We start from the raw sequence: 20,931 nt of genomic DNA, 5'->3' as shown, positions 1-20,931 counted from the left end.
TCGGCTCCTGCTGGTTATGTATTGATTTATTTATCTAATAAACAAGTTGATATGTGTATTCCTATGCAACATATATAGAATCTATCATGATTGTATATAGGAGCCTTGAAGTAGCCTTAAATTTTAGTGTGGGTTCTTGTTTTGAATTTAATTCTAAAGGTAGGCCCTAAATGAAAATTGAACTTGAACAAGTAGAGAAATCCAAAAGTTTGGACATGTAGTTTGTATTGAAAATCATGATTCTTGATATATGTGGGCACATTGGACTTGTTGGGACTACAAATAAGTTATAGGGGTGTGAAAATTAGGGAAAAATTTGAACTTTTTGAATTTTGAGTTTTTCTTCAACTTTTGCAATCCCTCATTTTTGTTGGGAACAAACAACTTATTTTTCAAGTACACATGGCACCAAAATCTGCTAAGAAGAAGAAGGCAAAGACATAAAGGAAATGGGATGAGTCCCCCAAGCCTAGTGGTTTGGTGAAAGAGTACCCAATTGTATGACTTAGAAATGCTACAAAGAGGGTGACATGTAGAGTTACTAAATGACAGGTGTGCCAGGAAGACGAGACTATTATATTGGGAGTAACGAGATAGACCTACTCGAGCAGTCACAATGGGGTAGACGGCTAGTTTTTATGCAGTCAAGGTTTAGAAATGAGGTTGTTCAAATTCTCCAAGTTGTACAGGCACTGTAGTCTGACCGAGAATGAAGTCAACACGGATCTCACCTCCATATTATCCTCCAACAGATGATGACAAGGATGAGTTAGATTCTGAGCTAAATCCACAAAGAGTATCTCAGGACCCCCAGTCTGACGAGGGGTCCCACGATTCATCCAAGGCTGCAGAGCAGGAGGAGTCATCAGCAGTACCCCAGTCTGATAAGAGTACTACCATTCATGTATAGTAGTCAGATGTACCCCAATTGAGAAGGGTACAGAGTAGGCTTCCCATGATATGCCCATTATATATGAGGGCATATTAGTACAGTAGAGGCAGAGTCCTGCACCCACGTATACCTCAAAGGCACCACTTGAAGAGAAAAATCTGAGGTGGTGCATAGAGGGGATACAGATGATATGTGATATAGACAGTCGCATTTTAGAGGCCGAGAGGCCCAAAAATCTTATTTATGAGGCATGCAGTATTGATTATCTAGGCTGAGTTGAGTACTATAGTTGTGAGATTTTTTTAATTATTACCTGTAAGAGTGGATGACTAAACCACTTGGTTCTTACAACCCGACTATGGTATGTGGTTTTTATGCATCATACCATGAACAATAGTTTTTTTAATGTGCAGATCCCCACGCCTAATGAGACACATAGAGCAGCCACGGCTTGATCACACCCTTGTGAGAGAGGTCAGGGTTGATCTTTCAGTAGAGACTATCCATTGGTCATTTTTAGTCCAGACTATATCACTCATGTATCCACATTAGAGTGTGACTAAAGACTGAGAGTCGCACGTGATAGACATATTATGTGGAAGGCTGGATGGCTAGGTGGATAGCCAGCTATATTTCACCTATGGGTAGAGAGACCCCATGATCGAGGGTTATGGTGTGATAAAGAAGGGTTCGTTGAATTTTGATGCCAAGTTTTGATGGTTTCTTATTTGATATCGACTATTCCCTACTTCTTTAGATAATGTGTTGACTTAGGAGAAAGCATCCCTAGTTGCTAGTATGATGGCCAGTTACGCTATTGATTTTGTAGCTATCCTCCGGCATAAGATCCATAATAGAGAATTTGGTGAGACAATGAATTTTCCATTCCCCTGCCTGATTTAGAGATTATGTGGCAAGGCCGATATACTTGAGATATCAGGAGTAGATGAGAGAGTACTGTGAAATCTACTACACTAATAAAGAGTATAAAAGATATAGCACATCCAGACCTTTCTAGGAGATCTAATGACCCTGCTATAGTACCTCAAGTTAAACTGAGGGTCCAACAGTTTCCATAAAGCATGGTGATGTACATGGAGGTAAAGTGGGACTTAGTGTTGATCTAGGCCTCATATTTGAGTACTCAAGGTGAGGGGACACCAGCAACTTCTTCATCAGAGCCGATTGGCATATTTTTGAAGCCTACTCGCCCATCCACTACATCTCCTACTACAGGTAGGATTATGATATCTCAAGAGTTCTTACAGAGCTTAATAGACTGTAAGAGGGCCACCGATGCTCAGTTGAGGGTTGTTGAGATCAAGATGACTACTCTATACGAGCAGATATATTTAGGAGGTCGAACTATATTAGAGATGGCAGAGGCTAGATGGGAGGTCACACAAAGAGCTTTCCTATCTGAGCTACGTACTGATTTACATCCATATCTTGATGAGTTTGAGAGATGGATTACAGCCTAATTTACAGAGACAGTGATACTAAATCTAGCCCAGATAAGGGAGGAGATGGATATATTGTGAGAGAAAGTATGTGCTCTCACACAGAGAGCCATGTAGCAGCCACTACTTTAGTCATACCCCTAGTCGTCCAGATAATACCTTCATGTGCACCAAGATATTTTGATTTCTTCGTAAAGGATGGGGAGGAGGCCAGGTAGTTGGAGCCAAAAGAGGTCACATAGAAAACTTGCAGGATCTAGGTATGATATATGACCAGGACCTTAAAAGGTACAGATATGATTTGATGTATTCTACAGTTGTTGAGAGGAAGAGGCATACATCGGGTATATCTTCTAGTAGTGCGTCGCCACCACCACCGCCTACACCATTTGATATGCCCCTATTGGGGATGCTCATGACACGGACACTTAATGCATCCCAAGTATGTCTTTATTCCCTTTATTTTTTATTATTTTAGCGCATTGGGGATAATGCATAGTTTTTAGCTAGTGGTGGGGTGTACCATAGCTTCCATGGGTTTTTGTCCCGTGCTTCTTTTCCTATGGCTTCAGTATGGTTTAGAACCAGCATGTCTAGATTAAAATTTGTGTCGTATTATGTTTTGTTTCATATTGTGCAGTGTTTTTGTGTAATTAGGAGATTTTTAAGTAGTTAAGGCATTAGTCAGATTTTGATTGATTTTTTGAGAAAAATGATACCCCTCAAAAATTGTGTTTTAGAACTATGTGAATATATATATGTGTGAACATTATGGATCTTGTTATGGCATTAGGATTAGGGACATGATAATCACTTGCTAAGAATTACATGAATCGGATAAGTAGTAGTTTATAAAATTGACTCTGTGTCATGTGTGTGTGAGATACTACTTAGTTCCCTTTGTGTGTTGAACTCAAAACTTGCCCGATTAGTCTTTACTAGGTTGAAAGATAGTTAGTTAGGAAAGGATGATAGGCCGTTTTTTATTTTAGTCCACTTTTAGCCTAAATGACCTTCACTATATGAAATAATATCCCTTGATCTCTATTTTGAGTCTTATAGATTATTTTTCTTAATTCACCATTAACCTTCCCATTTGTGTTGCAAAAATCTATTTTAGCTTAGGTCCTTTGGACATTAGTCACCTCAACTCATGCAAATTTCCTAAGTTGAGGGTGGTTATCATAGGGGTATGTGATATAAAGTGGGTATGTAAAGAGTAAAATAAGAGAAAAAATTAGTAGGGCTGGGTGTGGTAGCAAAAGAAAAGAAAAAGAAAAATAAGAAGAAAGAAAAGAAAAATTGTGAAAAAGTAAAAAAGAAAGAATAAAAGACCACACCAAACCTGAATGTGCAATAAAGAATAAAAAGGGAGAAATAAGGATGAAATAAGAAGAAAGTTGTCAAATATGTGAGACCGTAAGGTTAGTGTAGTGCCAAGGAGGCTTAGTCACTTGATATGTCCATATGTACCATACCAGCCCCCAAGCCTACATTGCAAGTCAAGAAAAGTCCTATAGTGATCCTAACTTGATTGTCTGAATTTTAAGGTAAAGAAAATAAGGGCAAGCTTATGGTATTTGATGAAAATTGATTGGAATTTCTCTTTTATGTATGAGTGTCTCTTGACTGTCCCTGTATTTACATGCATTATTTTATATAGGGGAGTGGGACATCTTTTTTTTGAGGTCACATGAGTCATATTGCTAGTTGTTCACATATTTAGGTAGTGTAACTTGTACATATGCATAGTCGTCTGTTGCTAAGGTAATGCCATACTTTGATCTTATTGTGCCACATTGTTGTGTTACATGTTTATACACAGTTGGTTTTGAAAGGTTGAGATAGGAGGGCGGTGTTGTGATTTTAGCTTAAAGTATTGATTGACTGCCTTGAATAGCTTAGATTTTCCTAATTAAGCATCATTTTTTGTTCTATTTTATTTTATTTTGTTTTATTGCCTGAGGACATGCAAACATTTTAAGTTGAGGGTGTTGATGTGTGATATGATGCTAGTTGGTTGTTTAAAACTATGAAAATATGCAAGTTTCTTTGGTTGTTTTTCTAGATAAGATACATTTTGGGTTTGTTTTATAGGAAACTAGGTTTTGGATGCTAAGTATGTGAAGAGATGAAATATAGTGTGTTTGGATACTTATTTGATCAATTTTGGGTATTTGTGACACTTTTTGGATTGTACATGACCAAAGCATGTGATGAAGGTAGAGGATTTGAAGCTTGGATGCAAGTGTTGGAAGGCCTGGAACTTACCTATGTCTACATGTGGACCACATATAGCACATGTGGTCTGTATGAGACTAAGATAAGTGTTGTAATTAAAGATCCATAGAATCCATAAAGTGAAGAGCCGAAAAAGAACTTCCGGCAACTCCTATGTCAATGTGCGGACCGCATGTAGCACATCTGGACCACATGGGCAAAGCATGTAGTAGAAGTCCAAAATCCCGAGAGCAGAGCTGGAGGATTTTTTTCTAAGCACATGTTGTGGCCACATGTGCCCAGCCTCAAGCCGCATATGCCACATGCGCCTAAGGCCAGGCAGCCTGTGGACACCACATATGGTCACCGACCCTTTTTGTCCTTTTTTTATTCGGGATTTGATTTTAGGATTTCCTCATGTACTATAAATACACTTTATGTGTTTTTTAGTAGAAGTTATGTACTCTTAATACTTACAAACATATTTTGATTTTGAGATTCGATTTTGGTCTTGGAATTATCTTTTATTGATTTCGATTGATTAATTCAGTTATAATTTTGGGTTTTACTTATGATTATTTTGATTTTATCTCATGCATTCAATTATGAATGTTGTTGATTACTTCACAAGAATGAGCGGCTAAAACCCCTTAGCTAGGGTTGTGGAAACCCTGGAGGATTAACAAAGTAGGGGGAGTGCTATTGTTGTTCTAAACCGATACTTATGCATACATTGTATTATCTTCACTTTCATTGTTATCTTAGCAATTGCAAATGTTAAGATCCCGACTGGATTATTGCTACTTACTCCAAAAGAGAAGAGTGACTAGGAAAAGATAATGACAACAGTAATTTGAAGTTTAGTTGTAGATCCATGCTACTAGGTACTATCTAAGTAAGATGGTTAGCTTTTATCAATTAACTAGAAACTTAAAAGGTAATAGTTAACCAAGACTATTAAAAGAGTTATTTGAGCGACATTCTAAGACTCAAAAGGTAAAGGGTAAAATTCATCTACTCATCCAAAAGACTATAAATAGTCCATAACTTATCAAATTTTGTATTCAAGGTATCGGGTTGGTCCAACAAAGCATGATAAGTCTGCGGAGTTGAGAAGCCAGGGGAACATAATCCTAGTATTCACCTATGACTAGTTTCATTTGAAGTTGATATTTGCCACTTTTTTGATATTTCTACTTAAAACCCCCCGTTACTTTTCCAGTTTTGCCTGTTGATTTCAACAGTTGAGAGCTACAATTCCACGTATCCTTTAGGAATTGACCCCAACCTTTGTTGGGTTACTATATTTGGAAATGACTGCATAACCTTCAAAGTGAAGGTATAGCATGGGCATTATCAAATGAGTTTGATGAATTTTGGCTTCAAGCTTATGAAATTTCAGCTTTGCACAAGTAGAAGATGAAGTTGTATCATGACAAAAAGATTGAGAAAAGGGTGTTCGATCCTTGTGACATGGTCCTGTTGTATAATTTGAGACTTTGCTTGTTTCTTAGCAAGTTGAAGTTTAGGAGGAATGGACCATTCACCATGGCAAGGGTGTTCCTACATGGTGCCATTGAGATGAAATGTGATGGTGAATCCCCATTCAAGGTGAATGGGCAGTGTGTCAAGCATTAGATGGGAAACACTGATGAGGTGAAAGTTTGCATCAATATGAGAATTGGTAAAGTCTAGGTAACCAAGGCAACTACATCGTGATGTGATGTTAAATTAGGCATTACATAGGAGGAAAACCATGGGCTAGTTGTTGAAGTTTGAGTATACAACATAGCCACGTCATGCGGTGATGATAAATTAAGCATTAAGTGGGAGGCAACCCATGTTTTGTATTTATCATAATATAGGGTAACTTTTGTTTTCAGTGTGCAGGGATGGAAATTACAAATAAGATCAAAAAATTTTCTGTTGCCCAGGTCCCTAGAGGGACTCGTCACTAAAGCCGTATAGAGTCAGAGCTCTGACACATCCCAGGTAAATGTTATATAGAGTCATGATGACTCTCAGAATGAGTCGTTGTTAGTGACAAGAACTCGTACCCTTGAGTCATCATGACTGGAGACCCAAGTAAGGTTCCAGCTCTTAACAATGGGAGTCTACAACTCGTAGCCAATGGTTATGAGTCGTAACCACCGATCATTATCAGGAATGACATCGCAACCAACGAGTTAACCAGACCCGATTCGTACGGAATAAAAATAATTTAAGCCCCATAATTGATCGACTTTCTATTTTAAAACATATGTGACTCCCTTGATTCCCATAACTGCTCTAAAGCACCTATAATTCATCCGTAAATCATCACCTAGCATCAAATTCAAAATTAAATCTCTCTAAAAGCTTTTCTTCTCAAGAAATAAGTCAACGTCATTCTAGGGAATCCAAGCAACTAATTCTCCATTGTCAAGTAAGTATTTTACTTTAATGTTATATATGAGAAGTTCATGCATATTCATGATGTAAATGCTTGGATTCCATGTTTGATTTTGTGCCTAGGGTAAAAACCTATCAAATGATTCTTGAGAAAATTTGAGAATATTGAATAAAAGAGAATATACCTAATTGGTTATTGAATATTGATGTGAGAATGAAGTAAAATTGTAATTAGATTTTAAATTTATGGAGAAGTTTGAGTACCCCTTGGGAACTTGAAATAAAAAATCAAACACCTTGAGCACCCATGTTACTGTCGTCATGGGACTCATAACGATTTGTAGGATCACCTAACAATTCATTACGTGACTCATAGCCACTTGTAGCATGGATGGATAAGAGTCATTGTTCCCTGGTAACACTACGACACACTAAGATTCGTTATCTCATTATACGACTCGTAATGACTGGGCAAGGGAAATAACTGAGGCAAAATATTCTGGTCTGACTACGAGTCTCTTAATGAGTCATCGGGGGATCCAATTACTCATTAGGTAGACTTGTAGGGTAATGGGAATGAAGCTTCATTAGGTCCATTCACCCTACGAGTCGTAGCCTGACTCGTAGGTGCCCAGCCATTTTCATAATTGTTTTTCTTGCCTGTTATTAGGAGTAACTAATATGTGTATGCTTCAATAGGTACCAATAGCACCAAAAACAAACTCCACCAAGAAAACACCCAAGAAGCAAGCCCGTACCTACTCTCGACATCTAAAGAAGAGGCCACAGATGATGAGTCGAGTGGCTCCGTGGAAGAGTACCTAAGAGGGGAAGCAATAGAACCGAGCCCTAGCTTACCTTGGGATACTAAAGCTACTTATTTGGTCCAATCACTGCCACCTACTAGGCCCCAGATGAAGAACCATATTCAATCACAGTTTGAAGAGGAAGGAAAGTCAGGGTCAAACCCCGAGGGTAAGAATGATAAGGCTAAGATGCATTAGACAGTGGGTATAAAAATAAATGGTCTAAAAGTGACAAAGAAAATGAGGGGTAAAAAGATAATAACTAGAATTTAGAGGAGGACAAAGAAGTAGAGTCCAGTGATAGTCCAGTTGAGATACCTCCTCCCCCACCAACTGAGCCTCTACAGATTGTACCTACCCCAGTGCCAATTATTAACTAATGAGGGTATCCCAAGATGTAGGAAATATATAACTAAGATAATACTATCATCCCTTCTACCTAGAGGCCGAAGATAGGGTTCTACCTAGAGCCCAAAGTGGGTACTATGGGCATGCCTGAGATGTCGGAGTTTAAGGCCCGATTCAAATAACACTATTTTGTGTAGTTGACGAGGGCTTCAGGTCAATACAGCCCGGCATTAGTTTGAGAATTTTATGCAGCCTACTAGATGGAGCTAATGTGGTTCCATCTATAGGGGATGTTGTGGAAGGGTAGTGACCCTTTGTTCTCAATATTGATCAAAGGTGTTCATGTGAACATCTCAACCCAGATGATATCCAGATTTCTTCACGGACCAGATTTCCAACTGCCTGCTAACACAGTAGAGATTGATCACCGTATGGAGGAAATAAGAAAAGTGAAGACTAAATAGATTGGTCCAGAGGTCCACTTCATACATTTTAGATGGATAGATAGTATTACTACTTCGGCACAGGAGGAGGCACCTCAGTTTATGGGCATGTGAGTTTTGTTGTAAAGGCATGGTAGACACTGGTCCATCATCGATTGAGTCTTACAATGGGGGACAATGTGTTGAGTCCTGATAGAGCTTCCGTGGTCGTGGGTATCATGGTGGGCTACGATATAGATGTATCTAAGATCATGGATAGAGAGATCCGCGACTGGGTGGTGAATACAGATACTACCCTAACCTTCTCGAGCTTATTAACACAGATTTTTCAAGAGGGGGGTGTACCAAAGATTCTAGTAAAGATCAGTTATTGATGGTCCAGAGGACCACAAATTAGGGGTTGATTAGGGATTTTGCAAACCCTATCTCAAAGGCCAAGGTGGCCACTACACTACTTCAGGCAGCTTTTCAGTCTGGAGGGATAAACGTTAACACTCCAGGATTCATCGATCTTGGTGACTCTGAGACTCGGGCCTCCATGAATGCTGTCAATTCTTTACAGGCCCCAACTCTTCCACCTTTTGTGAGACCATCTGCATCAAGACCACTTCTAAGTGGCTATATCCTAGACCCACAGGAGTTCATGGCTAATGTGTTAAAGAAGTTGTGAGTACTGTAGGAATGTATCATATGTCGGAGTTTAAGTCCTAATTCAAACAATACCATTTCAAGTGGATGACGAGGACTCCAGGTCGATACAGCCCGACATTAGTTCGGGAATTTTATGCAACCTACAAGATAAAGCTAAAGTAGTTCTATCCATAGGGGATGTTGTGGAATGTTAGTGACTCTTTATTCTCAGTATTGATCAGAGGTGTTTATGTGAACATCTCAACCCAGATGATATCCAAATTTCTTTATCGACCAAGTTTTCAACTTACTACTAACACAACAGAGATTGATCACCGCACGAAGGAAATACTAAAAGTGGAGACTAAATAGATTGGGTTGGAGGACAAATTCAATCATTTTATATTGATAGTTGGTATTATTGCTTTGGCACAGGAGGAGGCACCTTGGGTTGTGGGCGCTTCGACTTAGATCGCGAAGGGCAAATTAAGTTTTGCTGCAAAGGCATGGTAGACACTGGTCCAACATCAATTGAGTCCTTAAAAGAGGGATAATGTGATGATTCTCGACAGAGCTTCCCTGGTCACGGGTATCATGGGGGCTATGAGATAGATGCAGCTAAGATCATAGCTAGAGAGATTTGCGATCGGATGGTAAGTACATAAACCACCCTATCCTTCCTATGCTTATTGACACAGATTTGTCTTGAAGGGGGTGTACCAAAGATTCTAGGTGAACATCATGACACGGCCCAAACTAGGGCCTAGTCATGTCGGGTATCTCAAGTCCGACCAGGATCGGAGACCTCCCCCAATACCCAACTGTAACTACCCTACTCCATCTGTCGGAAGAATTTCGAGCATATCACAAAATAAAGTAATAATAATCTAAAGACAATAAGGCAAGTCTATAATCATCACCAAATAACCACAACCGAATATCCAACCAATACCAATCCCATTGTCAATACCAATACAAATGCTAACACTAATACCGACACCACCCATGCCCATAGTAGTTAGACAAAGCCTCTGGCTAGAATAAACAAACATCCGGTAGGGACATGCCCCTGATCATAGCCAAAACCAAATCCATTGAAATAACAAAAATGAAAGAAGTCCATAGTATGGAATCCAGTCTTCTGGAGAATAAAAGATCACCACTTCAATTTGATCCAAAGCAGTCCCTAAATCCAAATCACTGAGCAAGAGGAATGGTAGTATGGTCGGTTCCAGCATCGTATAGGGATACAGCGGCCAAAGACAGTTAGTGGGATAAACACTAGCATGTAACTCAGGGATAAGGTAAGATAATGACATCATTCAAAACCAAATCAATAACCATATACAATCACATGTAATACATATAGATATCGTGTCGAGATAGGGAACAAGGTTTAGCATACATTTAAATCCTTAACTTGGGTTATGTAGCTTTGCCGTCCTAAAACCACCCAGAGCTATATGGGTTCAGCTCCCCCTGCTGAAAGGGCCCCAGCTCGTGTTAGCCACATGACTAGAGAAAAGAAACCTGGGAAGACTAGCACATCCCCCAAAATATAAGTGTGACATCATGCACACAGTAACCAAGACCATACTTACATCGACAAATGTGAGTTTCCAGTGTCGGTCCCCCCGAGACCCCCACCTTCCATGCCTTTGCTACTCAATCCCCTTTAAGCCCATATTAAATCGTTTACGTATTCCAAATCATTTACAAGGATTATTTTAATCAAGCATTAACCATTGGTATTGTCATACCAAAATTAGAGCTTACTAGTATATTACCGTATGCCATATAAACCATTAAACCAAATTAGACTCCACCATTTTCAATTGATCCAAAACCATGTATAATCAAACCATGGTTACTAAAGCCTTTCCAAAACCATATGAAACCAAAACCAATTTATGTTCCATTTAACATTCATGCAATGCAAGAGTTCCAAGAACAGTTAAAGTATGTGACAAAATTATTCTCATTGACAATTTCACAAATAGGTTGAGGGCATGCTATTATCAAAACCAAAATCGTCCCATTTGGGGCTCAACCATGACCCTTAATTAAATCATCATCCCTTGCACCCACATGTGCAAAACAATAATTAAAATCAAGGAAAAGCATAATTAAACCATGAGAAAAAATATTCATCCATGAACATCCAAAACCCCAAACATTTATTTCAAAACCATAACAATACCATGAAAATCATACATTAAAACATATGACTTTAGTAAAATAACAATGAGTGAAGAGTCACATGTCTTAGACACCGAGAAGTACGGAGAGAAACCACCCTTGAAAATCTTAATTGATTATCTTGATAAAACCCTAGCCTTTTGCTTGAAAGAGAGTTTGAGAGAGATTTTAAGAGTGCTTGATTGGGAATGATAGGTTAATGAAGTCTCAAAGGGTGTTTTAAGTTGTGCCCTCAAAGGGAGTTAAAAGGGGAAATGTCCAAAATTCCCCCAACTTAAAACTTTAAAAATATCGTTGGTAGTTACGAGTCGACTCCCGTGACACATGACCACAACATATGACTTGTACCCTCGAGTTATTACCAAGATAGTGAGTTGGACACCCATACACTATCCACCATAGGAACCCATGGCCCTACTCATTACCAAGCAATACGACTCATATGGTCAAGTCTTATCCTAAATAAAACCCAGAGTGATTGGACACTGGACAACATACGACTCAACCATACCAATCATAACCTATCCTCACGGCTCTAAGTATAGATAAGTCAAGTACCTAAGTTATTGATTTGAATAAAGAACTGTCCTAACGACCCGTCACTACTACCAATGACTCATACCACCAAGTGGTTACCATAGCAGAATCCCAACCACCACCCACTGGACACCTCATGACTAGGATCACCTGACCCGTACCCATACCAAATGACAAGTATGGTGAGTCATTACTAGGACAATGAGCTCAAAGCTTAGGACATCTCCAAGTGCCAAAACCCACGGTATTTCAATTCTCCCCTACCTGGATCATTCATACTCGAATGACAGAATAAGTCATTGACTAGCATGATTAAACCACCAAATATCTCTATGCTTGCCCTTAAGACAGAAAATAGAGTACCAAGAAATTCACAATCTACTCTTACCTTTAAGACAGAAAGCAAAGATGTTAAGATCAACACATACCTTAAGCATGATTTTTCGAGATGGGAAATAGGAATGGATATTTGGACTTCATGTCCTCTTAATCTTCCCAAGTAGCCTTTACTACCTTGTGTTTCCTCCATAGAACCTTTACCAAAGCTACGTCCTTGGTCTACAATCGACGAACCTGTTGATCCAAAATCTCCACAGGGACTTCTTTATAAGACAGGGAATACGGAATACCAATATCCTTGATACGCACAATTTGCGATAAATCATCAATACACTTCCTCAACATAAAAACATGTAACACCGGGTGAATGAAGCTCAAATAAGAGGGCAACTCCAACTCATACACAATGTTGTCAACCCTTCTCAATACTAAGTACAGACTAATATACCGGGGACTAAGCTTCCCCTTCTTCCCAAATCGCATCACTTCCTTCATGGGAGACACCTTCAAGAATACCATATCCCTAACCTCAAACTCTAACTTTCTACGCCTCACATCTACATCGGACTTTTGGCAAATTTGAGAGGCTTTAAGCCTATCCAAAATTAGCTTCACCTTCTCCATGGTGTGGGGAACCAAATTTATACCAAACATCTCTGCTTCACCAACCTCAAACCACCCAACAGAAGACATATACCTCCTACTATACAAAGCCTCAAACGAAGCCATCCCAATGCTAGAGTGGTAGCTATTATTATACACAAACTCTATAAGAGGAAAATACTCAACCTAACTACCACCATAGTCAATCATACAAGATTGAAGCATATCTTCCAATTATTGAATAGTTTTTTTTGCTTGCCCATCCGGCTGTGAGTGTAAAGTTGTACTAAGACTCTCTATGGTCTCCAAACTTTTCTGGAACGACCACCAAGAGTAAGATAAAAACTGCGTACCATGATCATGGACGTATAACTTTGCATAATCCTCAGCTGAAAAATTTGTTCAGACTGGCAAGAAGTAAGAAGACTTTGTCATCCTATCCACGATAACCCAAACAGAATCAAACTAATTTTTAGAATGAGGAACAATGATAACAAAATCTATATTGATCATCTCCTATTTCAAAATAGGCAACTCAATTTCTTGATACAATCCTCTGGGCCTCATGTGCACAACTTTCAATTGTTGGCACACCATGTACTTAGCTAGAAAACTAGCCACATCCCACTTCATATTGTTCCACCTATACATTTCTTTAATGTTATGATATATTTTTTTCAAAACAGGATGAATAGCATTGTGCGACTCATGCTCCTCATCTAAGATCTTTTCTAGTAATCCATCTATGTTAGGAACACATAACCTCCTATGGTACCGCAAGGTACCATCACCACTAATCTCAAAGGCCATCACCTTTTCCCCACCTACATATACACAACTAGTCTAGAGATGTCCATATCCTTGTTTAATAAGGCAAACATACTCTCTAAAATAAAGTCTTGGGATAACTCTAAAGTAAACTTCCTTATTTTAAAACTCATGATAGAAACCAACTTCAAATCATACCGCGATAACTGGTAAAACTTCAAGGCATACTTTTTGATAAACATATTACCTTGATTCAGATTAACAAACTCTTTCACCTTCACCTACGCCTTTACCTCCCTCAACTCCTAAGGAAAGAAGCGGTCCAAAAAAGCACTAGAGAAATTATCCCACAAGGATGACTTAGCATCATCACTCTTAGACTATTCTTATTTCTCATACCATTGGTATGATATATCTTTTAGTTTGTAGGCATAATTTCCATTCCCTCCACATTAGTAGCATGCATAATGCAAAAGATCTTTTCCATCTTATTCATAAAACCCTGAGGATCCTTCTTAACCTTAACAACAGTGAACACAGAAGAGCTCAATCTCATAAATTGGCCAATCCTTGTGGCATCAGAAGATAGAGTAACAGAACCACCATGCTTGACCTAAGAAGCTACCAACTGTGCCAACATATGTATAGATAGACAAAACTCAGCATTTGTTATATCTGCCTGAGAAGCTCAGGAAGGGATGGAAAGGACCGGTGGAACTCCAGGAGGACAATCAGGAAATGGACCCTTGGAAAAAGTATGGACTCTATAATCAAAGTGTGTCCTATATGTGTTGTCCCCAAGTGGAATAGAAGAGTTTCTATGAGTTTCAGATCATCGGTGAGGCATGATCTGAAAAACAAACAAATGGGAATTAGAGGAAAATTTTGGAATTTAGAATTTGCAGCTCTAAAATAGAACACAAGAAAGAGAAACATTCCTAAATGTCTCATAGCATCTCCCTTATGAGCGTGGCATGCTACGTACCCTTAAAAGAGACTCTACTTGATACTACTTTGTTGGACACCCAATTGACCATGAACCTAGGCCTTTGATACCAATCTGACATGACCCAAACCAGGGCCTAGTTATGTCGAGTATCTTAAGTCTAACTAGGATTAGAGACCACCCCTAATACCCAACCATAATTCTCCTACTCTCTTTGCCAGAAGAATTTCGAGCATATCATAAGATAAAGCAATAATAATTTAAAGACAATAAGTCAAGTCTATAATCAGAACCAAACAACCACAACCAAATATCCAACTAATACTAATACCAATGTCAATACCAATACCAATGCTAACACTAATACCGACACCGCCCATGCCCATAGTAGTTCAACAAAGCCTCTAACCAGAATCAAGAAATACTTGATCAGTATATGCCCCCGATAGCCAAAACCAAATTTGATGAAATAACAAAAATAAAAAGACATCCATAGCATGAAATGGATTCTTTTAGAGTATGGAAGCTCACCACTTCAATCTGGCCCAAAGCTGTCCCCGAATCCAAATCACTGAGTAGGAAAAATGGTAGTATGGTCGGTTCCTACATCATGTGAGGAATAGTGCCTGAAGATGGTTAGCAGGGTAAACACTAGCATGTAACTCAGGAATAAGGTAAAATAATACATTCAAAACCAAATCAATTAAACATATGTAATCATACAAAATACACATATATATATATCATGCCATGATAAGGAACAAGGCTTAGCATGCATTTAAATCCTTAACCTGTGTTATGTAACTTTGTCATCCTAAAACCACCCACAGGATATATGGGTTTAGCTTCCCCTACTAAAAGGGCCCCAGTACATGTTAGCCACACAACTAGGAAAAAAATATGGGATGACTAGAACATTCCCCAATATGTAAATGTGACATCATACACACGGTCACCAAGACCACTCCTCAATCGGTAAACATGAGTTTCCAATGTTGGTCCCCCCGAAACCCCCACTTTTCATGGATTTGCTACTCAACCCCCTTTAAGCCCATAATAAAACCATTTAAACATTCCCAATCATTTACCAAGGAGTCTTTTAATTAGGCATTAACCATTGGTATCGTCATACCAAAATTAGAGCTTGCAAGTCTATTACCTTATGCCATATAAACCATTAAACCAAATTAGACTCCACCATTTTCAATAGATCCAAAACCATGAATAATCAAACCATGGACAACAAAGTCTTTACAAAACCATATAAAACCAACCAAAACCAATTCATGTTCCATTTACCATTCATGCAATGTAAGAGTTCCAAAAATAGTTAAAGTATGTGACAAAATCATTCTCATTGACAATTTCACAAACAGGTTGAGGGCATGCCATTATCAAAACCAAAATCACCCAATTTGGGGCTCAACCATGACCCCTTAATTAAATCACCATCCCCATGCACCCACATGTGCAAAAACATAATTAAAATAAGGAAAACCACAATTAATCCATGAGAAACGTATTGATCCATGAAAAAACAAAGCCCGCAACCTTTATTTCAAAACCATAACAACACCATGAAAATCATACAATAAAACATATGCCTTTAGTAAAATAACAATGAGGGAAGAGTCACATTTCTTAGACACCAAGAAGTACGGAGAGAAACCACCTTTAAAAGCCTTAAATAAATATCTTAATGAAACCCTAACCTTTTTCTTAAAAGAGAGTTTGAGAGAGATTTTAAGAGTGCTTTATTAGGAATAATAAGTTAATAAATTCCCAAAAGTTATTTTAACTCATGGCATCAAAGGGATTTAAAAGGGGAAATGTCAAAAATGCCCCCAACTTAAAACTTAAAAATAGCATAGGTGGTTACGAGTAGACCCCCGTGACTCATACCCCCAAGTCATCACCAAGAAAGTGAGTTGGACACCCATACACTTTCCCCCATATGACCCTATGGCCCAAATCTTTACTAGACCATATGACTCATATGGTCTAGTTGTATCCTAGACAAAACCCAAAGGGATTGGACACTGGACAACATATAACTCAATCTTACCATCCATAACCTATCCTCACAGCTCTTAGTAAGCCACTCGTACTCATAGACAGGTTAAGTCACTAAGTTATTAATTTGATTAAAGGACCATCCTAGCAACCCATCAGCAACACCAATAACTCATAACACCAAGTGGTTACCACAATAGAATTCCAACCACCACCCACTAGATACCTCAGGACTAGGGTCACCTGACATGTACCCATACCATATGACTCAAATAGTGAGTCTTTACTAGGATAGTGAGCTCAGAGCTTAGGAAATTTCCAAGGGCAAAAACCCAAGGTATTTTAGATCAGTTTTTTATTGTCCAGAGGATCACAAATTGATGTTGATTAGGGATTTTGAAAATGCAATCTAAAAGTATAAGGAGGGAACTACACTACTTCAAGTAGATTTTTAGGCTAGGAGATGGATATTGAAACTTCGATATTCACCAATTTTGGTGACGCCCCCATAGAAACTGGCCTCTTTGGGACTCATTACTCTATGAATGTTGTTTGTTCTTTACAGGCCCTAAATACACCACCTACAATGAGACCATCTACATTGAGACTAACTCTAAGTGGCTACATCCTAGTCTCACAGGAGTTCATGACTAATGTGTTAAAGAGGTTGAGCACCCTTGAGAGACAAGGACGATCATTCAGTAGGGGGTGAAACCTTGGGTAAAGAAAGAGATCTAGAGTGAGATTTGGGGTATGTATACCTGGTTTAATGGGTTTATGCAGTGGATCATCCAAAATTTGCCAGGTGTTCAGGCCCCATATCTGGCGAGTATGCATGCAAAATTAGCCATGCTTGAGATGTTATTGAGGATATACATCCTAGATTATTCTCGATCATTAAAAAAGTACTTATTGAGGACGTTCCAGATAGTTAGGGCACAAAAGGTAAAGAAAAGACTGCTGAAAAAGAAGGTGGTGAGAGCAAAGAAGAGAAGAAAGAAGAAGAATTATTTCTAGGTGGTGAAGGTAGATAGCCTACAGATGGCACAAGACCATCAGACTAGGGTCCATGAGATGGGGGTGGGATCTGGTAGAACTCTAGTAGTTGAAACGACAGTTGTAGCTACAGTAGAGTTGAGTGGGGAAACCATTCCACCTCCCGAGATCTATACCACTTTGAGCTCACCGATCATAGTTGGTTCCACTGCTGATGTGAGTGTAACATCTACTATTGGGACCATGATTAATGAGAGCAGGGATTATTTGGGGTCCCACCAACTAAATCATGACCAGGTATATCTTCATTCCCTATTTTTTACTTTATATAAATGCACTGGGTAGAATGCATAACCTTTAAGTTAGGGGTGGGGGTGTACCATAGCCTACTATTTTTCTTGCCATGTTTCTTTTCCAGGCGGTTATGCTATCATAGTAAAACTGGCATGTTTAGGTTATTTGTGTTTTATAATGTATATGTGTTATGTTTTGTTTATGTTTAACTAGGAAAAATTAAGTGACCTAAGGGCAGTTGATATATTTTGTTTGTCTTCAAGTGTTTTGAGAAAAATGATACCCCTCTATAAAGTTTATTTTGACCTGTGTGATATATTTATATGTGTGATCACTGTGAATCCTTTTATCGCATTAGGACTTAGGGACAAAATAATCATAGCTATCTTTTGCATGAATTGTAAAGGTAGTAGTTGGTAATATAACCCTTTACCATGTGTGTGAGAGAGATGCTTACCTAGATCCCTTTGCTGTGTTTAATCCAGAACTTGCCCCATGTATGTAGCAGACATCTTTTACAACTTCAAACTCTCTAAAACATTAGCTTCTGGCACCTATGGTCTATCACATATGGCTAGTAGGTGGTACCTAAGGCTAGTAGGTGCCAAAGTAAGTAGAAGAAAATTTCAACTTTAAACTTTTTCTTTTGGTTAGCTCCCAGAATCTCAATTCCTACAAAATCAACTCAAAAACACATCATATCCAACAAAACACACCTACGTACTTGAATATTTCTTGTTTTTAAGCATTGAAAGTACTATGAACTCATGGAGCATCAAGGATAGTTATCATAAGGGTGTGTAGTTAAAATTTGGACATAAAGAAGGGTTTGAAAAGGAGAAAAATAAAGTAGGATTGGGTGTGATAAGAATAAAAAAAAGGAAAAAATGAAAAAAAAAAAAGAAACAAAAAAAAACAAAAAGAAAAAGAAAGAACAAAAGAAACCGCACCTAGTCTGAATAAGTAATAAATGAGAATAAGGGAGAAATAAAAGAAAAGGTATAGTTGAGAAGTGGACCCCAAAACATAATTGTAGTGTCAAGGAGGGTTAGTCACTAACTTCCAAATGTACCATACCAGCCCCTCAGCCTATGTTACAAATCGAATAAAGTCCTATAGTGATCCTAGTCCAACTTTCTGAAAAACTAAGGTAAAGAGAGTAAGGGGAAGCCTATGGAATTCTATGCACATTGATTAGAAATTCTTTTGTGATTGTGTGTTTTGTTATTGTCCCTAAATTAACATTCATGATTATAATGTGAGTGTGGGACTTCTTTATTGTGAGGTTACATGGATTGTGTTGCTAGCTGCTTATCTATTTTGGTAGTGTAACTTGCATATTCACTTAGTTGTATGTTGCTAATGTAATTCCATAGCTTTAATCATTTTTATTACATTATTGTGCTACATAGATCCACACAATTGGTTTTGAAGAGTTAAAAATAGGAGGGGGTGATGTTTTTGAGATGAAATTGAATTGACGGTAGGTACCTTAGATTTCTCTAGGTTAAGCATCATGTTTGTGTTGTGTTTATGTTATGTGCTTGTTTCCTAAGGATATGCAAACATTTTAAGTTGAGGGAGTTGATGTTCCATGGTTTCATGGACTCTTAATGCTTAAAAACTATGAAAATATGCAAACAGTTAAGCCATTTTTTAGATATGATGTGTGTTTTTATGTATGTTGCAGGAAAATAAGGTTGGAAGTGAAGTGGATCAAAATAAGAAGAAAAATCTCTAAAAATTGAAGTTACTTCACGGAATACAAGTCGTTGGGTGACTATACAACTCGTAGCCCATGTCGATAGGAGAACAGTGAGAATTACTAAGAAGAGGAACAAAGTGAAGCTAACTACGACTCGTAGGGATTGACTAAGAGTCATAGGGAGAAGTTTTTCTAAGCAAAATCTTCCAAAGTTCTGAAGGTATACAAGTTTGATCCCTAACTAAAATGAGAGTGACTACGAGACATAACGATAGGCCACAACTAGTAGGGAGAAATCGTTCAGAGCAAGATGAGAGAAAAGTTCTAAAAGTTAAAAATCCACTAGAGATAACGAGTCCATCCAATGACTTATAGGGTCTCATGACAATTCATCATTACTAAGTGCAAAAGGAAGACAATGAATCTGACAATGAGTCATCGTCAATCCAAATGACTCGTTGCCTGAGGCGTACCCGCTGCCGACTTTACTATCCTATTTTGTTTTGGTTATGTTTTCTGTGTTATTTTGAGAAACGATAAACACTCCTTGGATATTTATGTGATAGTCTACGCACTCTTTACATTCACAAACATGTATTGATTCAAAGATTTGACTTTTGATCATGAAATCCTTTGTTCTTGATTATTTGGTTGATTATTAATTTGAGACTTTGGGTTTTCTTCTTAAGTTGTTTTGAGATTAATATTATGCTTTTTTTATGAATTCCATGGATATTCTTGCAAACATGAGAGGCTAACCACCTAAATAGGGTTATGGTAACCCTGGCAGATATAACAAAGTAGAGGAAGTGTGAGATTTTTTTAAATCAATGTTTATGCATGTATTGTGATCTTCTTTGATTTGTATGCTTCCTTAAATACTGCAAAAGATAAGAATTTTTCTGTATTCAAGATCATTTTCACAAGTGAGGTTGAGATTAGAAAAAAAAAAAGTTAAGACAATGATTCAAAGCTACTAACCCTCATCTAATCAATTTGACATCCAAAAGGAGATATTTGAACTGTGATCAAAGACAAAGGTTAGTAAGGCGACACTCTAAGACACACAAGGTGAAGAGTGAAATTTACCAAAGGCGTTTAATAGACAGTTGGTGATACATAGCTTTTCGAATTCTACATGCAGAGCACTGAGATTTTTGGATTAAGAACGATAAGTCTATAGAGTTAGGAAGCTAGGGGGAACACAGTACTAGATTTAATCTCAGATTGATTTTAACTAAAGCGATCAAGACTTGTTTCTACTTTATTATTTTCACAGCAAAACCATCCATTTAATTTCCTGCATTTTTCAGGTTACTTCAATAGATTCATGAAAGATAT

The sequence above is a fragment of the Capsicum annuum genome, chromosome 7 (genome assembly GCF_002878395.1).
Source record: "Capsicum annuum cultivar UCD-10X-F1 chromosome 7, UCD10Xv1.1, whole genome shotgun sequence".
NCBI classification, from domain to species: domain Eukaryota; kingdom Viridiplantae; phylum Streptophyta; class Magnoliopsida; order Solanales; family Solanaceae; genus Capsicum; species Capsicum annuum.
Note: the sequence above shows the minus strand (reverse complement) of the source record.